The sequence below is a fragment of the Peromyscus californicus genome, unplaced genomic scaffold (assembly GCF_007827085.1).
Source record: "Peromyscus californicus insignis strain IS unplaced genomic scaffold, ASM782708v3 Scaffold_4__1_contigs__length_199733344, whole genome shotgun sequence".
Classification (NCBI taxonomy): Eukaryota; Metazoa; Chordata; class Mammalia; order Rodentia; family Cricetidae; genus Peromyscus; species Peromyscus californicus.
Genome location: NW_026294562.1, coordinates 131384526 through 131407227, shown reverse-complemented (window position 1 = coordinate 131407227; position 22702 = coordinate 131384526). Strand labels below are relative to the sequence as shown.

Sequence of the window (22702 nt, the reverse complement as noted above, 5' to 3'; positions counted from 1 at the left end):
TGCCAATATTATTCCCGTTCATATAAATGTCTAATCCTTTCTTGAATCTTGCTAGACTATTTCCCTCAATAATATCCTGCAGCAGTGAATTCCAAAGGTGCATTATACGCTGCTTTAAAAATATTTCCTTTATTCGTTTTAAATTTGTTGCCTTTTAGCAGCCCAACATGGCTGGAGCTCTTGCCTTAAGTGGCACAGGTTAAAGACAAAGCTTTACTTCTCCCAGCACCTTCTTAATAGTTATGAAAACCCCGTCTTCCCTCACCATTTTCTGTTTTGTCATTTATAATAGTTTTAAGTGAGGTGATTTGACTAAGTGGTTTTATGCTACTCAGGACACATAGGAGGCATTGGCCCCAAAGCTTTCCTTGATACTCAGTGTGATTTATTAGATAAATATTTACCCAGTACCTACTTGTGTAGGAACTGTTTCAATTTTGGAGACACAGCTTTGAATAAGACTAGGCCATTGTTCAGAGGGACCTGATTTTTTTCTCAAAAGGGAGTGGACAGTAAAATGGTAAGTTTATAAGACGCAGTTTCAGGGTAAAAGAACTATCCACCCTCCACATCCCTTCAACCAGATCCAATTTCTTACAGTATTTTTCTCTAAAATCTGTAGCACTACAATTATTTACATAGCATTTGCATTGTATTAAGTATTACAAGTGATCTACAAATGATTAATGTGCATGCAAGCATATGCATAAATTATATCAGGTTCCATACCATGCAGGAGAAGGGACTTGAACATCGTGAGATTGCATGGTACTTGGGGGAGGGAATGTTTTTCTGAAAAAGGGGGTAGTTGGGCGCAGCCATCCATGAGTCATTTGTGTGGCATCACATGAACATGAGTTAGTGCCCAGAGGTAGCTGTGGCTCTGTCTTTATTATTTGTTGAGTATGAGAATGAATCAAGGTTAAGAAAGGTCATCTTAGTTACAAAGATCACCTAGTGAGTGACTCATTAGACCTGGGAAGAGCAATTCTTCAAGTCAAGTGTTGGAATAGATTTGGCCAGTGAGAGTCCAGTTGCAAGACCTGATTGTGCTCTGTCTAGGCAGCTAGATGACCTTGGGCAGGTCACCTGATTGCTCCCACCCAAAGCATCTTCATCAAAAAAGGAAGCAAGTTTTCTTCTTTCTTGGGAATTCGAATATTTAGGTGCTGTTATCTGAAAGTTCTTTATATACTGCCAAATGGTGCAAATATTTTAGAACTTTGGTTTTTATTTTATTTTAAATTTTGTTTCTTGATACAGTCTTGTGTGGTCCATGCTGGACTAAATTCACTAAACAGCAAGGGATGACCTTGAACTTCTGGTCCCCATGAATCTGCCTCTCAAGCACTGGAATTATCGGTGTGTGCCACCAGGTTCATGTATGTGGTGCTGGGGCTTGAACCCAGGATTTGGCGCATTCTGGGCGCATACTTTTCTAACTTTTCCCAACTAAGCTATATCCTGCAACTCTGAGATCTGGTTATTGTGGCAACTGGTGTTCTTACACAGGATTTACCTCAGGCATGTACCATAAACCACATCCACAGCTGCAGTGACTATGTGGTCTTTCATTCTTCCTTTTCTCTCTTCCTAGTTTTCTTAGTTCCCTCTTTTATTCCTGCCTCTACTGAAAGCCCACCATCCTGACAGTGCCCTTTCTCAGAGCCAGCTTCAGGCAAGGTGGACTCATCGTCCCGAGGTCCTTGTCGACTTCTTAAGAGTTTCTCACTTGTTGATACAGTGGACTGGAGGTAGATTTCAAATAGTGATTGTTTACTGCTAAATCTTCTGGGGTCAGGTTATCCAAACTTCTACATATAAAGGCAGAATCCTCGCCTGAAGTTCTGAGTGAACACTTCCCTGGAAACCAGACTTTGACCTGATTACCTGTCTTTGGCTTCCCCTCCACTGCATTCCAGTACGGTGGCACATACCATTTCCTTGTGTAGCCGCTTGGATTATTTTTAATCGATCCTTAATATACACGTTCCCCCTCCCCCCACTACTGAGGCAATCTGAAGCAGAGTCATGCTCAGCCTGGCATAATCATGTATTTAAAAGGCATCTCAATAAATTACTAGGATTGTTTACATGCATGGTTCGAATTTACTGGCAAATTGCTTGGGCCTTGGTTTTAGGATGTAGCTGCCGGCCAGGCTCCTTCTGGGTGAAAATCTGAAATCGGAGAAGTTGCCCTTTGCTGTCCCTCGCTGGCACTTCCTCTGCCTGGTTCCTGGCCTTTCAACACTTCCCTCCTTTCCCCCACCCTGAATAACTCTGAGGGGCTGTCAAGCCCTTTGCACCTCCATGTGAAGACGTTTCATGGGTCCCTTCCCAATTCTGCCCCCAACCAAGGTGAGGCGTGCAAAGAAATAAATCTTCAATGGTATAATTTTAGATGCTCTGGCAGCCAGAGAGGGCAGCTATTTTGGGTTGTAGGGCTTTCTCCTTGACCTGAGGTGACCCAGTTTTGCCTGTTGCTCGAGTAGCCAGCCAACCCTGCATAGTGTCCTTTTAGCAGCGTGTCTGTAGTTCCTAGGGTGGCTTCTTCATTCCTCTACTGAGGTCTGTGTTCATCCGGAATCTTGTATTCTTGTACAGGGGCGCGACTCCATTGACAGGTGCCGCACAGGCTTGTGGGAGCGTAACGCTCCAGCACACCCTTTGGAGATGGTGCAGAAGGAACAGACTCCCCTCCACGTAGAAGACGGAGGAAAATTGATGGTCCAGTTTCTGTGTGTCCTTCAGTCTCCATTCTTTATCAGCTGCTTGGCCGCCATTGTGTGAGTCACTCCCACTTGGAACCAGGCAGGTCTCCAGACCACAGGGTCTGTGCCTCGCCACCTACACTGCCTGGCTGGAAGCTGTGTTTTCTTGATGGCTCTTCTGACCACCCTGCTTGCTGTCTTCCCCAGGCTCCTGATGCAGCTGCTATCTGCAGACCTCCTGGACAGCCCAAGGAAGGGAGTGGGAGCTCCTGCTGCAGATGGGTGGAACAGCGACCAGAAGGATTGAAGGTGGCCAAAAATAACAGTGCCTTCCAGATGAGGTGACCTCAGAGCCAAGAGCATCATGGGGTAGAGTATCTTGTTCCTAGTTTTATGACCTAAAAAGTACACAGAAGACTCAAAGATACTACAGAATGAAGGAATAAAGTCTGCAGAGAACAAGGAAATGTGGTTAGTTACTATTTTTTAAAAATTGAGTTTCTTTGTGCACACACATACACAAGAAAACATAGGCCTTTTATATATGTATGAAGAAAGACCCAGATAGATAGACAGACAGCCAAATAGATAGAACAAAATACAATAGAAGACCAAAAAGGAGAAAAAGATACAGATAACATTGCCTTCCTTTGTTTGCTATTGAAATAAATTTAATAAATCTTCATTGAGAACCAAATATGTCTGGTCCCATTACCTTTCTGCACGGCACATCACCCTAAAACTTGCTAATATAAAAACACGGCCATCACTGTATCACGAGCGGTCATGGTTCTGAGTGTCAACTGGGATGAGCTGGGTATTCTCAGAGGCTTTCAGGAGATTGTGGCTGGCAGGTAGCTGAGATTGGCTCTCCTAAGGCTCACTGCCACACTTCTGGGGCCCGATGCTGGGCAGCCATTGTTGCACCCTCAGATGGGGCTGTCCGGTGGGATGCCTGAGCAGGAGCATCCTCTGCAGCCTGAGCGGGAGCATCCTCTGCCGCCTCGTTGTCACGCTTCTTACAGCTGCTCAGTGCTCCAAACATGAATGTCACAAGACAAGGTAGAAACTTAATCATGCCTTTGGTGCAGCTGAGTCACATGTTCTGTTGGTTCGCCAGTCACAAGGTCAGCTCAGGGTCAAGAGGCGGACACAGAGATGTTTCTCTGAAGTTTCAGCGTGTTATGGCACTTGTAAACATCTCAATACCTTTAAGATATCTAACCATGATGTTAAATGCTTCCAACTCTAAACCTCTAAGAGTACGTAGCTAGTTGGAGCTATAAAAGTCCAATAAAAGACTGGAAACGTAGCTCAATAGTACAACACTTGCCCAACATACAGGAGGCCCTAGTACCGCAAAGAAAAAAAAAAGTAATCAAGTGTGTGTTCAGTGGCAAGGAAAAAAATTTCTCCTGGCCAGGGCTGTGAGGCAACAGAGGAGTGTATACAAGGTACAAGATGATTCCTGGAAAGGGCTGTGTGTTTTGATGCACTCCTACAATCCCAGCATGGTGTGTGTGTGTGTGTGTGTGTGTGTGTGTGTGTGTGTGTGTGTCTGAGGCAGGTGAATCTTTGAGTCTGAGGCCAGCCTGGGCCATTTACAGGAAGACTCTGACTCAAAATATAAAAGCAACAAACGACCCCACGAACTTTGCATCCATGGAGATCACAGGCTGAGATCCAAAAGGGAAGCCTGTGACTACTTTACTACCACTGGGGAGACCTGAAGGCCAGTTGAAGGACACAGGGACAGAGTGGCTAGCGTCTTTAAGGTCTAGAGTGCTGTTCTTGCTCAGGCCTGCTGCTTGCTTGCAGTAACATTCCCCATTGTTACTGGCCTTCTCCTGCCCTGCCTCACCCGGGTTCCACCAGCTGTTCTTGGTTTTAACTACATTATTGTGCTCTGGCTATAAAACTCTTCCCCATCCCTGAGTGTCCTGAAGTGGAGACTCTGTCCCTTATGTGTAAGAAGGACTAACCTTCTGTCACTCTCCATACTTCCTGAAGACCAGTAAGCATCCCCCTGCCCTTTCGAGGCTCATTCCTGAAGCTCATTGCTTGCAGTACCTATTTTTATTTTGCTTTTTCCCCCTTAATGGCCCCTGTCTCTTGTCCTCTAGTATCCTGTCTTGTTTTCCACATGTCTCATGCTTTTCCTCTCTGCTCTGGTCTGTCTTAACCTAGCAGCTAGTGGTCTGCCAATCACAAGACATCAGGCCCCGTCCGGCATGCACAGTGCCCAGCATCTCCTCCAGGTTCAGCTTTGACATCTTCCTGCGGAGGGCTTACTCCAATCTCTGGACTTTCAGGTGAGGTTCGCTGTTCTATCTTTGGTAAGCATATCCTCCATTCCGTCATCACTAAAAGCACTTTTTATCTGGACCTTTAGTCTCTAAATACCAGCCAGGGGGGAATTCACCTTTCATCCTCTTGGAGGATGCTTTTCTTTTCTCTTAGTACAAAGCCACATATATCTACTGTGGAAAATTTAGGACACACAGAAAAGCAAATATTGTATTTATATTCACTGTTACTACCCTTTGATGTGGGGCCCTTTCAACATTCCCCTCTCCATATGATGATGATTTTTATAGACAAAACCCGGCACCACTTCGAGGGGAAATACTTTCTTCTCTGCCACTTGCTGGCTTGTAGAACCAGTTCTATGGAACGTCAGTGCCAGGCCCCAGCTGATTGGAATAGGGCTGGCTATCTGGGCCTGGCTGGGTGTGTGTCTGTTCTTTCCTTGAGATTAAATCAGCTAGTATCGGAGACTGGACCGGTAATATCTCACAGAGGTAGGATTAGTCACTGTACCTGGAAACTCAAAGCTTTGCTGGAGAAGGTGGTTTGCAGGAGAGAATGGAGGAGACAGTGAGACTCCGAGGAAAAGTTAAAGGAGCAATGGCAAATCACAAGGCTAAATTATACAGGGAGTCTTAAAGTTCCTAGACTTAAACTCGAAATATAGCAGAGGATGACTGCAAATTCCAGATTCTCCTGCTTCCATTGCCCACGTGTGGGTGATCTGGTTCCTGGCCCATTATTACTAACCATGAACCAGGTGTCTAGCAACAGTCCTCCTATTTCCAACATGATAAACACAACTGTAAGAATACCTTCAGAGCTGAACATTAATGCATTATTGCTCCTTGGACTAAGTGCCCCCAAGTTGAAATACTGGACCAGAGATCATGAGCATGAAAAGTGCATAACCATGGGCCCCAGTGGTGGTTTGAATAGGAATGGCCCCCATAGAGTCATGGATTTGAATGCTTGGCCCATAAGGAGTGACACTTTTAGGAAGTGTAGCCTTGTTGGAGTAGGTGTGGCTTTGTTGGAGGAAGTGTGTCATTAGGGGGTGGGCTTTGAGGTCTTAAATGCTCAAACCAGGTCTAGTGTGACATTCACTTCCTGCTGTCTGTCAATCTGAGTGTATAACACTCGCTCCTCCTCCATGCTTCCTGCCATGATGATAATGGACTAAACCTCTACAGCTGTAAGCCAGCCCCAATTAAATGTTTTCCTTTATGAGTTGCCACAGTCATGGTGTTTCTTTATAATAATGAAACCCTAACTAAGACAGCCACCGTCACACTGCTGCCTGTGACCTCCTTGAAATGCCTACTGCCCTAGTCTTTGCCATCCTTATATTTACCTTTCTTGTGGCTTTAGAGACAGTGCATTTCCTTCCATGTCTGTGGTGTGATCTATATTCAACTTCCAACAAAATGAAAATACTGTCACATCTGACCCTTGGGTCTCTTTCAGGTGAAATGTAAAACTATTCAGCCATTCACTTCTATGTCAGGTGTAGATTAGATTTAGAGATAAACAGGGCCTATGGATTAGATTTCCATCTGGAGGTGACTCCCAGGTGGCTAACCACAGAGGGGGCTTTGCAGCCATTGTGCAAAAAATTCCAGATGGTTCTAAGGAAGTCAGATATTGGCTGGTTTTGATGATATCAATAAACTTTTTAGATTTTATAAAACGTTCTGAGAAATAGGACCATTCGGAACACAGACATTATTGTTCTTTGTTGTGTCTGGAGTCACGTGCAGACTTTGGGAGAACATGGATATGGGACTGAGCGAGCTGCTTTTATTTGCTTACGCTTGCTTTTAAAAGACAGCATTTCACCATGTACCCTGGAACTTGTTGTACACTCCAGGCTGGCCTCAAACTCTCAGAGATCTGCCTGGCTCTGCCTATCAGTGTGCACCACCATTCCTGATTTACTGGCTGATTCTCGAGACCCACACTGCATTGGGCACTCAGGGGAAGGAAAAGACGCCCTGCGTGGCCCTGGTCCTCAAGGAGCAGAGTTTATTGGGGAAATAGAGATACAAACAACTATAAGGCACAGGAATCCCAGGAGGATGGGGCCATGCATCTTTGAGGAAGCCTGGCATCAAGTATTTCAAGAGCCAAGGCCTACACATTTAGTCATTCAGTCCCGGAGTTTTGTATTTGTTTCAAAGTGATAGAGCTCAGGTTTTTCTGTTTGTTTAATTTGCTTTCCAACAATGGCCAACAGGGAATTTTTAGGTGAAAAATGGAAGAATTGGCAATATTGAGAACTGGGTAGCAGTCAGAGGTAGTATCAGTAGTGAAGAGGGGTTGACTTTTTAGTCAATAGAGGAGTTTTTCTTTGTGATTTTAAACCATTGCCCCTACTACCCTCTGTTGTCTTACCCCATACTGCCTTACCCATTTCTGCTAGCTGTATGTGAGCTGCAGCCAGAGCTCAGGGGAGAAGACCCTGTTCTTTGACAAGGTGTCGGGAAGGCTCAGTAGGTTTTGCCAGAAAGGAGTCATGGAGGGTGAGCAGGAATTTGATAGGTATGGGTTAGACACAGAAGGGCCCTTGAACAACAGTAAGGAGACTAAGACAGCGTGGGCATTTACTGGATGACTGATAGGGTAACAGCTACGAATCTTTTCCAAGACTCGGATTCTGCACAACATACGTGTGTGTGCAGGACCTTGCTAAAGCCAGACCCACAGCACAGGTGACATGGATGAGATGGTTCAGGTGGGAGACATAGGTTCAGAGACTGCCCACAACCATCAAACGAGACAGCTGGAAGGGAATGCCAGGCTTTGCTCACTACAGACTTCACAACCTCGCCATGGAGATCCCGTGCCTAAAGGGCGCATTTGGAGCAACCCTGGGGGCCACTGGAGGGACTTTGGAAGAGCAGAGTGCTTAGGGGCAACCGTCGTGGCCAGGCAAGAGAGCAAGTGGTTCTCCCGCAAGGGAGCCTCAGCTCCTCTGGAGGAGGGTCTTAAAGTGGGAATCGCAGCATCGTGGACCAGTAAGAGCCTTTCCATGGAGCCGTCTAGTCACATGGTTTTCACCTCCTTCCTTGAATTCCTGGATACTTTGTGCTTCTTTCCCAGGGCCTGATTGTGCTATGCCCCCAAGAGCTGCATCCATGGTCTTGTCCCTAGTGTATTTTAAGTTCCTTCGGGCAAGAGGAATTATACTTTATTTACCCATGTGTATGTGTATATACATGCATGTGATATATATATATATGTGTTTATATGTATATGTGTATGTTTATGTATGTGTATGTCTATATGTTATAAATAGCATTTTTGAGTCAAGTGCTTTGGTAAATGAATAAGTTTCAAGATTATTTTTTCCAGCTCATTCCTCCATTATGCATGGAGTTTAGGAGTTAGTGGCAAGTTGGATACCTCTTCTTTCAAAATCTGAAAATAATTTCCTTAAACAATCTACTTGAAACTACTTTGAAATGTAAGGAAAAGGAAGACTGGGAAGTTGTTTCGAAACAGCAAAGCTTTTAAGAGTCAATGTCACATTTATTGCTATAAAATATTTTTCTCTCTCTGTTAGACATCTGGATCCCATTACGTACAGTATTGGGTACTTGAGTTCACCAGCCCTTTTGCATACTAAGCAGGGTGCACACAAAGTCCCCACAGACATCCACCAGTACACATTTGCACCGTGTAATTCTTACTTTACATTTACAGATGACTCTTCTATCACCGACTCGATGTTTCCTGTTACAGTTTTGAAGTTCTTTTTTTCCTCGCTTACCTTTAGGACCAAATTACGTCCATAGGAAGGATAAAGGGCTTCCAAAACGCAATGCCTTTTGCTTTCTGCCTTGTATGGTCCAACTATCTATAATCTAGTACTGAAGTCAAGGAAACAGCAAAATCTTAAGTCTATATTTACTAGTAACATTGACCCAGAAATGAGAAACACAATATGGAATGTTTGCTAATGAGTCATGAATTTCCTTATAATTGCTTCCACATTCGGGATAGTTCCCTTAAACCGTGTAATCTGGACATATCCTGAAACAATCCCATGTGTTGTAAATGATTTTGTTTTATTTCTTGGGTTACTGTTAAGGGCTTATTTTCTGGTTCATTTCATTTTCTTAAAGAAAACCACACACTCATGTGCTTACGTACGTACAACAAGGGAAACATACATGCCGCTGTGACTTTTTTTTTTGCCCCAGTCTCCATATTTTCAAACTAAAATAATTATGAGACAAGGAGGAGAGCCTTCATCATTTGGTTTGGAAATCAAAATAATCACACCAGGGAGGACTATTTTAGGGTCCCAATTCATTCTATGAGAATTAAAGCCGGGGTTAAGCAATGTATCAACCAGCAGCCGTCTGTCCTCTTGCTAGGCTTCAGAATCCGTAATGGGAGAGACAGATACAACTAGCATTCAGTACAGTAATAATGGAAAATTAAATACGACTTTTAAAAACTGCTCACATTATAAAGTGATCTATTAGCATTATGTGACTGGAGCACTTAACGTGACTGATTCTAATTGCAAGACTTGGCCCATAGCAAGCGTTAAAGAGCTGCGAGAGCGCGAAGGCATTTTATCTCTTTGGAGATATTTTAAAGTGGGTTTCCTTTGGAACACGGCTTTATGCCTGCCACACAAAAGGTTGTGTGGATGGAAGCTCTCCGTTCAGATAGAACCAGAGGTAATTATAGTTTCTCCTTTGATTCGGTCAATCAATAAGCCAAGAAGCAGAAGTGTCTTTGCATGCGCCCTCCCTTTCGTTTACAGCTCCTGGATGTTGTGCAGAGGACGCAAGGCCTGGTGCCTGCCCCTGATGTGCATTTCCAGGGAGCAGAGAGGTTCTGCTGTCACTCCATATCCTTCAGAGTGTCTTTGAGCCACACTGGTGGGTCTGTAAGATGAAGGTACCCTAGTTCACCTTGAGCTGAGACTAATTTGCGTATGTTATACCAACAGTGGGGATTCTGAGCACACACACATACCATAGATGTACCTACTAAAGAGTTTACAGGATTCAGAAAAGGTGCAGAAATGAAGGAATGCCATTCAGCTTCAAATGTGACTGTGTTTATGATGGCTGAGGTATTTAATTAATTAATTATCTATCTATTTATTTATTTATCTTTCCCAGTGTTAGCTTCCATCCTGCTGAAGACAGAAGACTTGTTAAGTGAGTGCCGTTGGAAATTGTAGACTTTATGCCTTTACACCAAGGGCATCCTTGTTGAATGTCCACGTTTAAGTAGGTTAAGCTATGCTGAAATGTTTCCTCCATCTGCACGCATAGAGATTTCTGGTTGGTGGTTTTCAGATATTCCAGACAACAGAAAAAAAAAATTGCCAAACTAGAGTTCTCAATTTTAAAGTGATGACCCAGATAGCTATCCAAGTAGCCAACAGCAAGCTTTTGCATAATTGATTAAAAACCTGAGTAAAACTGCTGGGCTATGAACATCAACTTTATTTTAAATTTATTATTCTTACTGCTGTCCTGAGCTACAAACCGAAGGCCTTAGACATCCTAGGCAGGTGCTCAACCACTGAGCTACAGCCCCAACCGTCAATCTTGTTTATTTAAAGGGTCTATTTTTAAAAGTTAACATTCATTTTGAAAGGACAACACTTGGTAGAAAGAAATTTAAAGGCAGTCTGACTTACTATAAAGTATTTTTTTGTTTTTGTCTTTTTTCTACAAAATTTTTGTTAACTGATCCCTATACCTTATAATTGCTTCTTGTCTTCCAAAGTCCCCAATCTACAGAAGGGAGCAGACATACTTATTGTTGACCTGGATTAGGAGAGCAGGCAACAAGAAGCTTGTGACCGTTGGCACTTCGTTAATAGAAGCATCATTTTAAGGATATACCTGAATCAGCGCATCTTAAATTCCAACTTGGCTGAACACAAAGATTGGTGGCCAGAACCTGGTCATTGCCTTTCTCACATAGAAACTAGAACATGAATATGTAAGTCTAAATACTGCTTGCTTGAGGATGGCAAAACGGCTCACAGTAAAATTCTTGATGAAGAAATGTGAGGACTGAAGCATTTATCTAATTATTCTTTCAATAAAATGTAGAGAGTCAGATATTGGGCTAAAAACCTGATCAGAGACGTGGTGGAGAAGTGACCCAGTGACCTCTTCTCTCTCTCATTCCTTGATCCAAAAGGGCTTAGTCTCCTTCTAAGACCCTCCCTACTACTTCCTGTACCTCTCTATATGTCCTGGGTCCTCCAAAACCTCTATGGCTAATTTTAGTCAGCTAATAGCTAGCTCTGTCCTCTGATTAAAGGTGAACTTTATTGACAGTCTCAGGAGTGTCAGAGTGGCGATCAAAATATCCCACAATAGAGGGTTCCAGGTTAGATCTCTGGAACCAGATAAATCTGGTCACAGTATCTCATCTGTAATCCTAGTGCTCTGATGATGAGATGTGGGGGTGGAGAATTCTTGGAAGCTCACGGGTGAGCTAGCCTGGTGTACTCAGAGGTGAAAAAAAGAGACTGTCTTAAATAACGTGGGAGGTAAGGACCAACACCTATGATTGCTGTCTGACTTCCACACATGTGCCTTGGCCCATGCACACTTGTGTCATACATATGAACATACACACACACACACACACACACACACACACACACACACATTTTATTTTTTGATAGTGATGGTGTGGATTGATTTCAGGGCCTTGTGCATGCGGCTCCTTAGACTCAGTGTGCCACCATGAAGAGCATCTCTCACCAGTGGACACTGGCAGTGTGCAGGACTTTCTAATGATGTGGTTTTACACATCTTGTGGTTGGCTAATGAGGTAGAGTTTTTCACACTAATGAAGATCTTTTATGTGCTGTTGCTTCAATAAACTGACCATACTTATATCAAAGGCCAACTCTGAAACAACCCTTTTGATAGATGGGAGATACAAGGATGAAAATGTGGATGTTTCCCTCCAGGAACTCACAAGAAGGGATAGGAAGAAGCCACAATTAAAACAGGATGTGAAATATCGGAGCATAAAGAACAAATCAAGCCCTCAAGCACCTATGAGAGCTTGGCACCACATCAGACATTCAGGATAGAGCAGTGAGTGTAAGATGAGGCATGCTTTCTTTCTTCTCCTCTTCCCTCTTCCCTGTGGATTCACTGCCACATGCAAGGGTCAAGACCACGAACAAGAAATGTCAACCACACACTCTAATAGCAAGCCATGGTTCTGAGTGGGTAGCTCCTAGTCAGATCAAAGGCTACGGGAAAGTGACTGAGGGGGCATGACATGTACTCAAGGTGAATGTGTAAAGATCTTGAGAATGAGTACTTAGGAGATCTTAGGCTCCATCTAGTCCAGTGGTTCTCAATCTTTGCGTTGCGACTTTGGCAAACTTCTATTTCCAAAAAAATTTTTACGTTAAAATTCATAATTGTAACAAAATTACAGTTATGAAGTAGCAACAAAAATAATTTCATTGTTGGGGGTCACCACAACATGAGAAACTGTATTAAAGGGTGGCAGCATTAGGAAGGTTGAGAACCACTGTTCTAGTCCATTCCCAAAGACCGTCTATAGCGTAAGTGAGCATCTGCATTTCCTCAGATGGCTTTCTGTCACAAGGGTAGTTGTTGTTCCCTAGAAGTGACTCAAGTGGATTTCCTACCTCATATCATGCGCTGTGCTGACAGGCCTGGCCCTGGGCTCACACAGGCCATGGCAGGAGACAGGACTGCTTTATAGTAATCTTTGCCTCAGCCTCCTCATAGTCCTCTCTACTCCCAGGTCCTGGAGGTCTAGTCATGCTGACCTGCTATAACACTCCTTTAATCTTCCAGGCTGTTACCTACCCCTGGACCTTCCCACATTCTGTTCTCAGAAATGCTTTTCCCTTCAGAACCCCTCCATCTCTCATCCTGCTCTTCAGACTTCTCTTTCATAGTTTTCTGAATGGAAGCACTTATTTAAATTAACTTTCCACCGTGAGTCCCACTATATTCTTATTATATCTCACACACAAATTATCGCGAGCTATTTCACACTCACTGGTCTGAATATAGAATGGTTGTATCCACCACTCAACTGAAAGTTCCATGGAGTGGGGTATGATGTCCACCTTTTGATTATTTGTTAAGATCGATGTATTAGTCAGGGTTCTCTAGAGAAATGGAACTGATAGAACATACATATGACGGGGATTTATTTGGATGGTTTATGGGCTGTGGTCCAGCTAGTCAAACAATGGTGTCTACTATTAGAAAATCCAAGAATCCAGGAGTTGTACATTCCACAAGACTTGGATGTCTCAGGTGGTCTTCAGTATATGCTGGAATCCTGAAGAAGTATGCTCTAATGCCAGTGAAGGAATGAACTTTTCAGCAAGAGTAAAGGCAAGCAGGCAAAGAGAGAAAGAGCTTTCTTCTTCCACATCCTTTACATAGGCTGTCATTGGAAAGTGTGGCCCAGACTTACGGTAGATCTTCACACCTCAAAATATTCAGATTTATGGTGGGTCCTCCCACCTTAAATGATTCAATCAGGAAAAGTCTCTCCTAGGGGTACCCAGCCACGTGGGTTTTTAGTTTATTCCATATGTAATCAAGTAGGCAAGCAACAGTCACCATCACGGTAGATAACCTACAACACACCATTAAATGCATGAATGAAAATCTAAAGAAGCAAGCCTTATTATTACGGTAAGAGGCAGTAGGGTTCCAGATGAGCTCAGAAAGTGTTTTGTTTTTTGAGACAAATTTTCGCTTTGTGTAGCCCTGACTGCTCTGGAACTTGCTTTGTAGACCAGGTTGGCCTCGAACTCACAGAGATCCCCCTGCCTCTGCCTTCCAAGTGCTGGGATTAAAGGTGTGCGCCACTGCCTGGGTCAGGAAGTATTTATATACTTTCCTGGGCCCGTTCATTTCATGATCATCTCTGAGTTTTTTTTTTTTGCTTGTTCAGGCAGCTGTAGTTTCTCTTAGGGAATCATGGTAGTGTTGATTTTGTTTACTCCAGTGGCTTCTGCTTTGGACGTAGTATTTAGTACCATTATCATCTCAAGACCCTTTCAAAATGAAACTAACCATTTACTGAGTGTCCAACTCTGGTTGAAGCTGTGACCATTCATTTGCTAGGGCAACCCTATGCTTTGCTAAGAGCTCTATGCATGGTTATCTGGCACGTTGGCAGCCCTGAACACGGGAGGGCCACTGAAGCAGGAAGGTCCAGCATATCTCTGAAAACATATATGTATTTCGGATTTCAGATCTAAATCATGTCTTCACGACTTCACAAAGGGAAAGGCCATTGCTGAAATGAAGGAGGCTTATATATGGAGATTAAAATCAAAGAGGTCTTTGGGACAAGGATAAGGAGACAGCTCTGAAAACAAGTGATCTTTGAGCTGACTTCATTGGTGACCAGGATTGAGTCACTTAGAGGGGAGTATGGGACATAGGGTGAGGCTAAGGAAACATATGCCAAGTCTGGCAGAGATGTTTGGTGACAAGACTCCGTCAGGTTTCTGCCCATATAGATTCACATCACTTGGGACATCCAGTTCTTGAACTGTGAGGAGTGATCATTCCCATGAGTCTCAAATACAAATTGTCTGTATAAAGGCTTCAGTTCTGTGGCTGAGGTACAACCCTTCTAAACGTCTGTTTAGAATGTACCATAGATTATCCACCTGAAATATAAGTAGGTAGGTAATAGTGCAGTGTGATTTGTGACTTCTTAGTTTTTATTGACATATCTGTGTGTGCATGTGAGTGTTTGCGTTTGTGTTTGCATGTACACTAGGTACATCTTTATCTCATTTGTTAATCTTGGCCACATATAAATTAGGATCACTGGGTTTATTAAGCATTGAGAGCTGTATAGTCCTGCAGCTGAGGAGGAGCTAGTTATGGAGGAGGCAGCAGAGCACACCAGTGAGTGCTAAGATTTGGGACTCGATACCCTGAGAACAAGGCTTGCATTTCTGTTAACTAGTGTGTGGGTTTGGGCAAGTCACATCCCCTTTCTGCATGCAGTTCATTTCGCTACTCTTACCTTTGGAGTAATAACACAATTATTAGTCAGGCTTGCTAATGCAGACCTACAATCCCAGCTACACAGGATGCTGAAGCAGGGAGATCAGAAGTTGCATAGTAACACTCTGTCTAAAAAAAAAAAAAAAAAAAAACTAGGCTGGTTTAGGAAGACTACAGTAAACCCGAGGCTAGCCTGAGCTAAATAGGATGTACCTGAACATCTAGGCTCTGTACGTAGCCAGGCTCTTTATATAGTCAGACACTGTCTGAAAAATGCGTATAAAAAGTAAAAATAAAACCCAAACATTTGCTCTCAGAAGATAGCAAATTTAATAATGTGCATCAATTTCAGCATTAAAATTATTGAGGTCATTTTGCTGTGAAAATAATTTCCTAGAAGTTCAAATAAGTTTCATATGGTGAAGACAAGGATTAGATTTTATTTTCCCTATATAACATCAGGCCAGTAAGTAACCTAAACTGGGTCACTGCTGACTGACAGGGAAGTGAAATCTATGTTTGAAATACAGACTCACCATAAATCTAAATTACTGAAACCTAGACAGATTTTTTTTTGAGACAGAGCTTCTCTGTGTAGCCCTGGCTGTCCTGGAACTCCCGCTGTAGACTAGGCTGGCCTCGAACTCACAGAGAACTGCCTGCCTCCGCCTCCCAAGGGCTGGGATTAAAGGAACGTGCACCACCACCTTCCAGCACAATCTTTTCTCCATTTATTCATATTTTTTCCCTCCTTTTTGCTATCTTGCTCTTTGGATGCTCTATGCATGGCTATCTGGCACGTTGGTAGCCCTGAACTTGGGAGGGCCACTGAAGCAGGAAGGTCCAGCACATCTCTGAAAACATATATGTATATGTATATATTTATTTATTTAATTATCATGTTTTTAGACATTACCCCTGGAATGGAAGTGGCTATGCCGACCAGGCTGGCCTTGAACTCATAGAAATCTACCTGCTTCGGAAGCCACGGCGCTAGGACCAAAGGTGTGTGGCATCGCACACAGCAAAGGGCTGTTCTTTTTTCCTCTTTAATCTCTCTAATCTCCTCAAAAGTAAAAAAGAAACAGGAAAGATTGCATACAGAGAAGACTCCAAACAGTCTTGGGCATGCTTTCCTCTAAGGGACTGGTGGGTTGGCTATCTCCTTGAAAAGTCTACCTGCTGCTGCATGTAGGAAATGGAACAACACCTTCTTGCTATGAGAAGCTCGCAGAATAGTTTTGGATTTTGAAAGAGACAAGACTTCTTTTGAGGCCGGGAGGTATAACCCACAAAAACAAAACAAAACCAAAAAACCCAACTATTGTATGGGAAGTGTTCTGCCTATCTAAGATTAGGGACTAAGGAGGTGTCCCACGGCTAAGTGGGGAGATGAAGGTCACAACACTGTGCACTGGTGTCTTGCTTGACAGTCACTCCTTGATGCCTGGCGCCTTCATTAATCTGAGTGCTGGCAGGTCTGTTCCGGTCTGCATTCACTCATAGTACCCCTAGTGACTGGGTGCCTTGTCCACGTCAGAATCCTGCCCTCCACACCACCTGGGGAGTTTATTTGAATGGTACGATGGACGGTTGGTTACTTTTAAAAGTCAACTTGCCACAATTTGGAGTCACCTGAATGGAGAGCTAAGTTGAGTTGAGGAATTATCTAAATTAAATTAGCCTGTGGGCATGTCTTTGAGGAACTATCTTGATTGTTAATTAACATAAGAAGACTTGCTCCATTGTGGGTGGCACCATTCCCTAGGTGGAAGGGTCCTGAACGACACAGGACAGGAAAAAGCTAGATGCCAGCCAACAAGCCAGCAGGCAGCATGGGTGCCTTTACTTTACTCTTGAAGGTAGATGTTATGTGACTGACTAGCGGCTTTGCATGCTTGCCTTGACATCCTCTCAGTGACGGACTGCAACCTGGAATTGTAAGCCCCGATGACCCTTTCCACCTTTAAGTTCCTTTTTGTCGATGTATTTATGAATGCGACAGAAATGAAACTAGAGCAAGTCCTTTGCATGGAGGTTAACCCACAGGGGTTGCTTAACTCAGGCTCGGAAAGCACACACTGTATCTTTAAGAAATAGTTTACTTGTGAATCAGTAAATGTACTAGACAAAGCAGCCATTACTTATGCATTCTTGCATACCCGGCAAGGTGAAAATAATAGAATAAACATCATATACTTCATTATGATATCGGTTTACACTTCCAGGGTATACAAAAAGAGGCCATTTCATCAAGCTAATTGCCTGAAAGTAAAAGAGAGAGAACTTTGGCTATTAGTCTATTATGGAGCTTTTTTCTTAATCACAAATAGGGGCCGTGTGTCCCTGGGGGGATGTGTATTCTAATTTACAATTGAACTACAGATCAGAGCAATCAATCTTGGGCAGCACTTTCACTGTGTAATTGCTGCAACATAACAAATAAAAAAAAAAAGCCAAAGAAAGAAAAGAAGAAGAAGAAGGCCGAAGCTCAGCTTCTGCTTGAGGTAGGGATATTTCCCGGCACTAGTTCAGGGAGGGAGGGGGGGGGAACTGCCACGTCCATGAATATGCAATGAGGGCTCATTAGCGGCCTAGTGTTGCCATGACGAATGGCATTATCCCCGGCCTGGTGCTGCCTAAACATGAATTTTATAAGGACCCATTTATCATGACTTGTCATGGGCTCCTGTACAGTTCTTTCTCCAGCTCACACACCTTTCCCTATTATGGCGCTAGAAATCTTCCCTTACTATTATTGTTTCCTTTTGTATTGATTCCTGGTGCTTTGAAGCAAGTGTTCAAATATAGTAACATCCTAATGAGAGATTTGTGACTTCGAAGTTGGAGAGCTAAAACTTGATTATATCGTCTCCATTACAGTTGTCGCGTAGAGAAAAAAAAAAGTTGGGCTAAACTTGGAGAGGCGTTTCCCAACGTGTGAGCTTTTTCTGTAAAAACAAAGCAAAACAAAACGAAACCCTAAAACTTTTTTTGTTTACTGCAACAGTTTCACACAACAGACTTTTAAAATTTAAAATGTACTAGGCCGCATTACCTTTATTTATTTCTTTTTCTGCAGCTCACAGACTTTTCGTGTCTGAAAGGTACGACTGGAGAGTTTTGATGACTTTTCCGAGAATTTTGAAGCTATAAGCTATGACATCAAAGTTTGAGGTTAAAATGTATGACCGAGTCTAGAGCTCTCAGCCTTTTGCAAGTGTCTAGACTTAGTTCTCACACACAGAGACTTTTTTTTTTTATAGTGGAGAGAAAGACTGGCCAAAAGCTTGGTCATTGATGACAACTTATTAATAGCAAAATCAAAACACAAATGCAGTCTCCCAGGGCAAACACCAAGAGGTTGGTTGGGCTGCCCTGCAGCCACACAACAGCTGCATACAGTGGCTTGAGTTTTTGCCTAAGGAGGAAGGCTGCGAGGGAGGAGAGCATGTGAGGCCGTCATATTTAAGGCCACTGGCTGGCCGAGAACACGGTCCCAGGCTGGCAGAATGCCCTGGTGTAATCAGAGACACAGTGGGCGTTATGATTAGCCTACTCAGTCTCCACAGAAGAGAGAGGTGCAAGAATTAGCTCTTGGGGTCAGCAAGCATGGAGAGACTCAGGTGAGCTCCCGTCTGGCTCTGTTCTGCCCAGCCAGTGCTTGTAGTCATGGTTGTATCCAATTTATGCGTGCTAAACACTTGTGCAGGTCTTTTCAGTGTGACTTCCTCTCCTGGGCTGCCTTAGTTCTGTAGTATTAGCAAATAACCCTTTATGCGATGATCGTCTTTATGCAATTATGCAAGACAGACAATAAGCCATTTTATCAATGGTCATTTTATATCGATAAAGTACCTTGGCCATTTAAAGTTCCCTCATAAGATTCTTGAGTCAGCTTGAAGCAGGCTTACTATTACCTTCTCATTTGGGGTGGGGTGCTGAGAATGAAACCTGATGTTTCAGGCATGTTAGGCAACTGCAGCTCCATTTCAGAGATGAGAAACATCCAGACTTAGAAGTCAAGCGAATGAGTCAAGGTCACACAGGAAATAGAAATGCTGGGTCCATCACCAAATCTGTAGATTCTCGGGTGGGTACTTTATCGTACCCAAAGTTACAGAGCGGAAATCATTCTTTATGTGTCAAGAGCAGCTGTCCTTCATGATCTGTACCTACAGGGGCTGCTTCCTGCCACTTCACCACCCCTCCCAGACATAAAAAATCTGTGAATTCCTGTTTTTTGTATAAAAGTCTGGTGTTTGTATATAAGTGAACAGCACCTTCTGTGTACAGTATACAATTACTTATCATATTCACTACAATGTGAATACTAGATAAGTCGTTGTTATACTCCATTGTTTAGGGACAAATGACAAGAAGAAACATTCATTACACATTCAATACAGACACATTTTTTTTCCCCAGGTACTTTTCTATCCATAGTTTGAAGAATCTGCAGATACAGAATGCAGAGATATGAAGGGCCAAGGGAATGTATGTTGGCATCTAATAATTAGTAAGTTGGGAAAGGAACCCATTGAAAAGATGGCCATCATTGACATTTGAGATCCTTTTGGTTCCCCAAAGCTACTTATTAGAGTACAAATTGGCTCAGGAATCTCAATTAAAATTAAGTTACCATTCCAATCATGTAAACAACTATCTTTTTAAAAGGCAGATATAGGGGTTGGAGAGCTGGCTCAGCAGTTAAGAGTGTTTTCTGTTCTTGCAGAGGACCTGTTTGTTTCTCAGCACCATGTGGTCATTCACAACCATCTCCAGCTCCATTTCCGGGGGATCTGACGCCCTCTTCTGACCTCCGGGGGCACTAGGCATGCATGCAGTACACACACCTACAGGCAGGTAAAGTGCTCATGCACATACACACAATAAAGTACATAAAATACAGATATGCAATGTTTTCAAGATAAAGATGGTACCTTCTGGTTGGTTCCTTTATGCTGTAAGTCTACTGGATATTGCATTTTTGTTTCTAAAGAAGATGGCCTTGTCCCATTGGCTGGTGGCTTAGTGGATAAAATGCTTGCCACGTAAGGGTGAGAACTTGAATTTGGATCCCCAAAGCTAGACATGGTACTGTATGTCTGTAATTACAGTGCTTCTGCTGTGAGACAGGAGACTTGAGATATGGCATCCACAGAAGCTCAAAGGTCAGCCAGCTTGGCACCCAGGGAGATGAACAAGAGACTCTATTTTCAGTGAGGTGGTTCTCTGACTTCTATACACATGTCATGGCACACACATAACCACATTTACACACATGAGCATACACACCCATGACAAAGATTGAAAAAAATTAGCCTTGGATTTTCTCCAAGAGTTAATTTTAGAAAATTTTTGAAGATAATTTTGTGGAGAAGCAATTCAAATATTAACAAATGATAATTTAAAAAAATTGGTTGTGACAGAACAGATTAAGACTATGCCTAACTGACACCAAAAAAGTCTGGATAAAAAAGAAAAAAATAGTTTAAAACAACCTTGCGGTTTTGTTTACTTGACATTTTACATCTGAATTTGACACACATCTGGATTTTAACTCTTTTTTCCCCACTCTGCATGTGCAGTACTGTGAACTGAAAGATGAAAGAGCAGACTTACTGTCAGTATTAGTGAATTTAGTGATGAAATTATCAAATTCAATTAATCTCCTAATACTACTTATTCTACTTAACATATCATGCAATGAATAAAATCCTCTCCCAGGCAAATAAGTACAGAAATTTGTAGTCACTCAATTTAAGATTAAAATTTGGTCAGGTGTGGTGGCACACGCCTTTAATCCCCGCATTCAAGGGGCAGAGGCAGGCAGATCTCTGTGAGTTCAAAGCCAGCCTGTTATACAGAGTGAGTTCTGGGACAGCCAGAGCTACACATTGAGACCTTGTCTTAAAATAATAATAATAACAAAGAATAAAATTTGACTTAAAACGAATTTAAATCTTGATCATAGCTTACTGACTTCAGTTTCTATGGGCAAAAATCTTTGAAGTTCCAGGGACTGCTTCTCTGTGTATTATGAGGTTCCATGAACCCACAATATGTTTTGACAAAAGTGAAATTTAGTAAACACTTTAGTAACATATGAAACACATCTAGTAATAGATGTCTCTGTTGCCAGATGAATGATCTGAGCTGATAAAATCAGTGTAAACCCCACTCTCTGAGCTGCCTTCTGACATGCCCGAAGCTGAACCCGGAAGAGGAATCAACTCAAATTGAACTTTAAAGATTCTGAGTCAGTGAACAGCATTGTACGTAACTGTCCGTAGTTTTCTGTGTGTGTGAGTGTGCACTGGAACAAGCCCATGTGAAAAAGTCATCAGAATCATCGGACATTTCCTCTCTTGCTTGTTCTCAAGCCAATCAGTTATAATGAAAATAGGCTGCCTGCTTTCTATAGTCTCAACTTCTCAAAATGATTAGTGCTTCCTTGAGATAGTCCACTAATTGGCCACACAATCCAAATTGAAAAGGCTGAAGCTCAAGAGTGTATGAAAAAGCATAAGGTTGTTGCAATTTAAGTGCCTTCCGAAGATCTCATTTGATTTTTAAAAGTGATCCGGCAGATGTGAAAATTAAAGGCATGCAGGAACAAGAGCTGGTTAAATGACAGTGTAGGTTAAGAAGCATTTAAAGGTTTTGGGAGCCTTGTGCTGAATTCTCTTTTTATTTAGCTGTTAGTTTGATACGATTGGGCCCACAACTGGAGAGAATCGCATGCTGAATTTTATGGGCAGTTATTTCCTTGATCAAATTGCCGCATTCTTCCCCAACATATTTCTGAAGCAAGTTGCTATTTCTGTCTGTAGATTTTCAATCCCAGCAATCATTAGTGAGATCTCAGATGTTAATAAGTCTTTCCACTTGGTTTGTCTTAACCATTTCATTATTGAGCTGATTCATGATTTCCCAGCAAATGGTACATTTATTCTCCCAGAGAAAAGGAAAGAAAAACTTCCCATTGATTCTAATGACATCTTCAGTCATTGATGAGTTAATAAAAAAAAAATCTCAAAATCATCTGGGCTAGATAAGGGGGAGAAAAGAAAGTATTGTTCAGCGTCGGGCTTTTGGGGCTGCCCTTCCAGATGTCATGGGTCAGTCATGTTAAGAATGTGTGCGTCCAATCATCTGCTGATCTTTATCAGCAGCCCCTCTAGCAGGAGCTGACAAGGGCCAGTTTGGAAGGCCCGATGAATAAACAATGACATTTTGGATTGTTGAGGGCTGTGTAATAGAGCGAGGGGTTTATGCATACTGCAACATGATGACACTAGCCATCAATATGCCAATTTCCAGACAAGTTATTGGAGGAGGCACTCACATGTCTTCAGCCTCTCCATGCTTTGAAGGGGGCCCTAGAAGGCAGAGTCCCTATGTGCAGGGACAGGCAGGGGTCCAAGCCTTTGAGTTCAGACCTGGATGATCTGAGTCATTCCAGGCGTTGATTGAAAAGCCACATGATTGCATGATCTTCTTAGAGATTCCATCTGGGTGTGTGTGGGTTCTGGAGGTTGGATTAGGTGTTTATTTTGTTTAGTGTGTGTGTGTGTGTGTGTGTGTGTGTGTGTGTGTGTGTGTGTGTGTGTAGTGTAGTGTATATATTTGTGCATACACTTGTGCTTG

General features: G+C 42.8%; 2 long non-coding RNA genes across 5 annotated transcripts in view; both read left to right on the top strand.

Annotated features, from left to right (window-relative positions):
• The window catches only part of LOC128093947 (uncharacterized), a 48509-nt gene extending 43416 nt beyond the window's left edge, over positions 1–5093 (top strand). For 3 of the 4 annotated variants that reach the window (XR_008212806.1, XR_008212805.1, XR_008212803.1), the window contains 2 exons: positions 2605–2786; positions 2919–3378. This is a non-coding gene — a long non-coding RNA (uncharacterized LOC128093947). Of the gene's footprint in view, positions 1–2604; positions 2787–2918; positions 3379–4901 lie in introns of those variants that run through there. The other variant, XR_008212804.1, reaches the window with a different exon arrangement.
• Positions 5094–15233: 10140 nt separating this feature from the next.
• On the top strand, positions 15234–21320 carry LOC128094778 (uncharacterized). The gene is made up of 3 exons (XR_008213067.1): positions 15234–16054; positions 19785–19915; positions 21195–21320. It is a non-coding gene; the product is annotated as an uncharacterized LOC128094778 (long non-coding RNA).
• The last annotated feature ends 1382 nt before the right edge of the window (positions 21321–22702 follow it).